A 5,953-nucleotide genomic window follows, 5' to 3' on the forward strand; every position below is an offset into this window, starting at 1 on the left:
AATACACAGAAAATAGCTCAAGGGACCCAAATCCTTCATAGCAAATTCGGAGCTAAGAGTAGAAATAATGTGCTTACGAAGAGCATCAGAGGAAGCTGTGAGGATGATGTCATCGACATATAACAACATATAAGCAATATGTGACCCATGATGATAAATAAAGAGGGAGTGATCGGAAGTACTATGAATAAATCCAAGAGTACACACAAAATCTGCAAATCGCTTGTACCAAGCACGAGGGGCTTGTTTGAGGCCATACAAGGATTTCTTCAACAGACATACATGATTCGGCTTGTCAGGATCCCGATAACCAACCGGTGGATGCATATACACGGTTTCTTTCAATTCACCATGTAAGAAAGCATTTTTGACATCCAATTGATGGATATCCCAATGCTTGGAGAGAGCCAAACTGAGAACAGTACGAATAGTTGCGGGTTTTACAACCGGACTAAACGTTTCACCACAATCAACGCCCACCTACTGAGTTTTCCCATCACCTACAAGACGGGCTTTATGCCTCTCAAAAGAGCCATCAGAATGCTCTTTATGAGCAAAAAACCACAAAGAACGAATAACAATAACATCAGGTGGACGAGGCACCAACACCCACATCTTATATTTAATAAGAGCATTAAATTCATCATCCATAGCAGTTTTCCAATTCCAATCATGAAGAGCAGACACGAGGTTACGAGGCAAATGAGACCTAGACACGACGGTATTTAGCTTAAATTGACTCTTGGGTTTAAAAATCCCACGTTAACTCCTAGTAACAGGACGGGAAGACATATTAGGAAGAGGAGGTAATGGTGGTGGAGTTGGGATCCATGAGGGAAGTAGAGGTGGGCTGTTTGTATGATGGGAAGGAGAGGCCAAGATATCAGATGGGGTCAGATTTGGGCTTGGCAAGGATGGTTCCAATGGACCAGCGACATGGGTCGGGTGAGAGAGGGCCGGATAAGAGTGGCTGCCAGCGGCTAATAGGAGGGATGTTTTGGGCTTGGGTTGGGGTAGAAACCAGCGGGGTGTCAAGAGGAGGCCCATTAGTGAGATGAAATTGCACATAGGGTGTAAGTCCATGATCCAAAAAATCATAACTAGACACAATGGGTGGAGGAATAGTGGCGAAAGGAAATTGAGTTTCATAAAAGATCACATGACGACATACTATGATTTTCTTAGACTCCATATCATAACATTTATACCCCCGGTGATGAGACGGATAGCCTAAAAAGACACAAGACGGATATTCTAACAATTCAAAGCTTTCAATCTCATTTCTTACTGTTTAAAGAATATCCATCACTCAAAATTCCAACTGTTACCTTATCCGATTTTTCCACCATTGTTCCAACAGCTTCAAAGCTTTTTTAACTTCATTCTCTTTTATTCAAACTTGTCTTTACAGCCATAGTTAATTTTCTCCAAGCCTTCTAATCATATTTCTAGCCTTCCATTTTACTTAACATCAATTAATTTTCAGCTCACATACAATCATTCCAGCAATCACTTTGTCTAATTTATTTCACCATTGTTGTAGTATCTTCCAAACTTTTAAGCTCCACCCCTTCAGCCTAAAATCGTCCGAAACCATAAGGTTTAACTCCCACTTTGTGAAATCATTTTCGGCCATATTTTTTGAGTTTTCTCAAGTCTATTTTTCTCGATTTCCTAAAATTATCTTGAAGGTATTGTTGCTTTTTTTCTCGTATCTACTTAAATTTATTATCGAAATTCACTTAATTTTCACATCATATTCACTCATTTCCCAGCTGAATTATACACCGATCATTATCCATAACCACGACACTACTTCCAGCTTCAATACCTCAAAATTGTCATTTGTTTTGACTTCAAGCTTGTCATTTCAATTTTTATTTCGTTAACGCATTTGATTATTTCAATTTCCAAATTTTTTAAGTTATTTATTATATTGGAACTCCGCCTGTGAGGGTCACTTGGTGGCCTTTAGAGCCGGTCCCAAGCCCGGACAAAGGAGGAGTGTTGCGGTATGTTTGTGGCGGCCAACGTAAAACTTAGCCACATCTTATGATATGAACCATACTATAAATACCGTTGGGGCGTTCCCTACTCAGCGATGCGCTGCACTTCCTAGACCCGAGTGTAGTGAATAAATGTGCAAGGGTTGCTAGGTCATCGCCCCGAAGCGGCGCGCCACCCCAAGACCCGGGGGTGGTGTCAAATATGCAAGGGTTGCGGGTAAATAAGCTAGTCCACGGTAATGGTAGGGTTAGGGGTAAGGGTAGTAGGTTACGCTTTGGGACATGGAACATAGGTTCTTTGACAGGAAGATTAGCTGAAATTGTAGATGTTATGAAGAGGAGGAGAATAAATATAATGTGCCTACAAGAAACCAAGTGGGTTGGAGCTAAGGCTAGAGAGATAGTTCCTTGGGGTTATAAGCTTTGGTACTCAGGAAAGGATAAAGGTAGAAATGGAGTAGGTATTCTTATTGATAGGGAGTATATTGATGATGTAGTAGCGGTGTCTAGGAAGAGCGATAGAATTATGAGTGTTAAGCTAGTGATAGGGGATGAGGTTGTGAATGTCATTAGTGCATATGCGCCACAAATAGGATTAGATGTCTCTATCAGACAAGATTTTTGGGAGGACCTAGAGGAAGTGGTGCAACAGGTTCCTAGGGATGAAAAAATGGTATTGGGGGTGATCTCAATGGACACGTGGGTTCTAGGCGAGATGGGTTTGAGAGTGTTCATGGAGGGTATGGTTTTGGAGATAAGAATGAAGCAGGAAATGATATTTTGGAATTCGCATCAGCCTATGACTTGAGTATCATGAACACATGGTTTATGAAGAGAACATCCCACTTAGTGACTTATCGGAGTGGCGGTAATGCGAGCCAAATTGACTTCTTCTTAGTAAGGAGTGCTTGGAGAAAGAGTTATATTGATTGTAAGGTGATCCCTGGTGAGAGTACGACAACCCAACATAGAGTAGTGGTGCTTGATTTTCGAAGTAAGAAATGTATAAGAAAACAAACACCACAAGTAGAGACTAAGATTAAGTGGTGGAAATTGCAAGGGGAGAATCAACAAAAATTTGTGGATGAGATGACCAAAAAAGATGTTTGGACTTGTAATATGGATTTAGATATAGATTCGATATGGACTAAGATGGAGCATAGTGTAAGGGAAGTAGCGAAGGAAGTTCTAGGGGAATCTAAAGGTAGTATGCCACCGGGTAAGGATACATCTTGGTGGACAGAAGAAGTACGACAAATAGTAAAGAGTAAGCGAGAATCCTATAAAATATTGGGGAAATGTAGGAGTGACGAGAACTATGAAAAATACAAAGAGGCTAAAAGGAAAGTAAAGAAGGTCATACGAGATGCTAGAGCAAAGGTGAATCGGGATCTGTATACAAGATTGGATACGAAAGAAGGGGAAAGAGACATATATAGAATTCCTCGAATGAGAGATAAGAAGACGCGAGATCTCGAAAAAGTTAAATGTGTGAAGGATGTGGACCAGAAAGTCCTAGTTGGAGATAAGGATATCAAGGAACGATGGAGGTCCTATTTTGATGACTTATTTAATGGAGATCGCAGACAAGACGTTGGAGATATAAGTATCCATCACGATATGATAAATCATGAATGCCTTCGGAGAATTCAAAAGGATGAAGTCAAAATGGCATTAAGTAAGATGAAGTTGAAGAAAGCAATAGGACCGGATGGCATCCCTATTGAGATTTTGAGATGTTTGGGAGAAAGAGGAATCGAATGGTTGACGACGTTCTTCAATAAAATTTGGAGAAACAATAAGATGCCATCAGAATGGAGGAAAAGTATCTTAATCCTTTTGTATAAGAACAAAGGCGATGTCCAAGATTGTGCCAACTATCGGGGAATCAAATTAATGAGTCACACTATGAAACTTTGGGAGCGAGTGATCGAACAAAGGCTAAGGAGGACGGTGAAGATCTCGGAAAACCAGTTTGGCTTTATGCCGGGAAGATCAACTATGGAAGCCATCCATCTAATGAGACAATTAATGGAGCACTATCAAAGTAAGAAGAAAGACTTGCATATGGTTTTCATTGACTTGGAGAAAGCATATGATAAGGTACCAAGGGAAGTACTTTGGTGGGCCTTGATAAGGAAAGGCATTTCGTGGAAATATATTGACATCATAAAGGACATGTATGAGGGAGCATGCATGAGTGTACGTACTACTGTTGGGAAGACTGAAGAGTTTCCTATTACGATTGGAGTGCATCAAGGTTCCGCACTAAGCCCATTTCTTTTTGCCATCGTTATGGATGAACTAACATGTTCACTTCAAGATGGTATACCATGGTGCATGCTGTTTGCAGATGATATTGTGTTGGTTGATGAGACGAAAGAAGGAGTGGAGAGGAAGTTGGAACTATGGAGACAAACTCTAGAATCTAGAGGCTTTAAGTTGAGCCGAAGTAAGACAGAATATTTGGAGTGTAAGTTTAGCGGCCATAGGAGTAGGGAGGCAAGGACAATCACCCTAGATGGCAGAGTTGTTCAGGCCTCGGATTGCTTCCGGTATTTAGGATCTATTATCCAAACTGATGGAGAAGTAGATGGAGATGTTGCTCATAGGATTAAAGCTGGTTGATCGAAGTGGAAGAGTGCTACGGGTTTCCTTTGTGACCCCGGCATGCCTAACAGATTGAAGGGAAAATTCTACCGGACGGCAATTAGACCAGCATTGTTATATGGTACGGAGTGTTGGGCAGTGAAACACTGCCACATCCATAAGATGTCGGTGGCGGAGATGCGTATGTTGAGATGGATGTGTGGTCATACGAGAAAGGATCGGGTGAGTAATGAAATAATTAGAAAGTAGGGGTCACATCTATTGAGAATAAAATGAGAGAAAACCGACTAAGGTGGTTTGGCCATGTGAGACGTAGAGCGCTTGATGCGCCGGTTAGGAGAACCGAAGAGTGGCAAAGGGATGTAGTGGTGAGGGGTAGGGGAAGACCTAAGCAAACTTGGAGGAGGGTGATCGAGAGTGATATGAGTTTACTGGGAATTGAGAAAAATATGGTAGTGGATAGGACAGAGTGGAGGGAGCGAATTTGTGTCGCTGACACGACTTGATTTCACGATTTTATATGATGGTTCATGTTAGCCGACCCCGAATCATTTCGGGACTAAGGCTTTGTTGTTGTTGTTGTTGTTTATTTATTATATTGGACCCAATTCCTGTATGGAATTGACGTAAGTTCAATTGTAATTTCCTGTTTCTTTTCCAATTCAACAATTGTAATCAAATAATTTTTAAAATGAATAAAAAGGAAAAAAGTTACCAACTCCACACCTCGAAAACAGAACAAGACTTTTTAAGCATGTCTTCTGGTTGAACCACAAAAAGAACAGATCATTCATCACTCAGGAGGTTATTTTAATATTATTAGATTGTTTTATTTTCTTCTTAACTCGGAAATTTGAGAGATTGATTTGTTTTCTTTCTTAACAGTTTTGATCATCTACTTTTGTAAAAATATGGCTACATGGACTCAGAAGCATATGGACGGATCAGAATTGTTAACTTGTTTGAATTCGGCTGTAAAAAATGCGGGGAATTTAGTATGGAGAAATGATGAATTGAAGAAGGAAATTGAGATTGAAATGTCGAAGAGATAAAGGTTGGAGAAGGAGAACCGGGAGTTGAAAGAGATGGCTTCTCGCTTAAGGGAAGAGCAAGATGGATTGTGTAACATATTGAAAGAAAAAGAAGATGATCAAAATGAAATTATTGAACTTAAAAGGAAAATTTGTGGGCTAGAATGTGACAAGTTGAAAGCTAAGACTGATGTTGATCTATCTCAAAAGAGAATCAAGGAATTAGAAGGGAGGATATTGATCATGAATGTAGAAAAATATGCATCTATGAATGTGAATCTAACAATTTCAGGTTTTTCAGACTGC

This window comes from Euphorbia lathyris, chromosome 6 (genome assembly GCF_963576675.1).
Source record: "Euphorbia lathyris chromosome 6, ddEupLath1.1, whole genome shotgun sequence".
Lineage (NCBI taxonomy): Eukaryota > Viridiplantae > Streptophyta > Magnoliopsida > Malpighiales > Euphorbiaceae > Euphorbia > Euphorbia lathyris.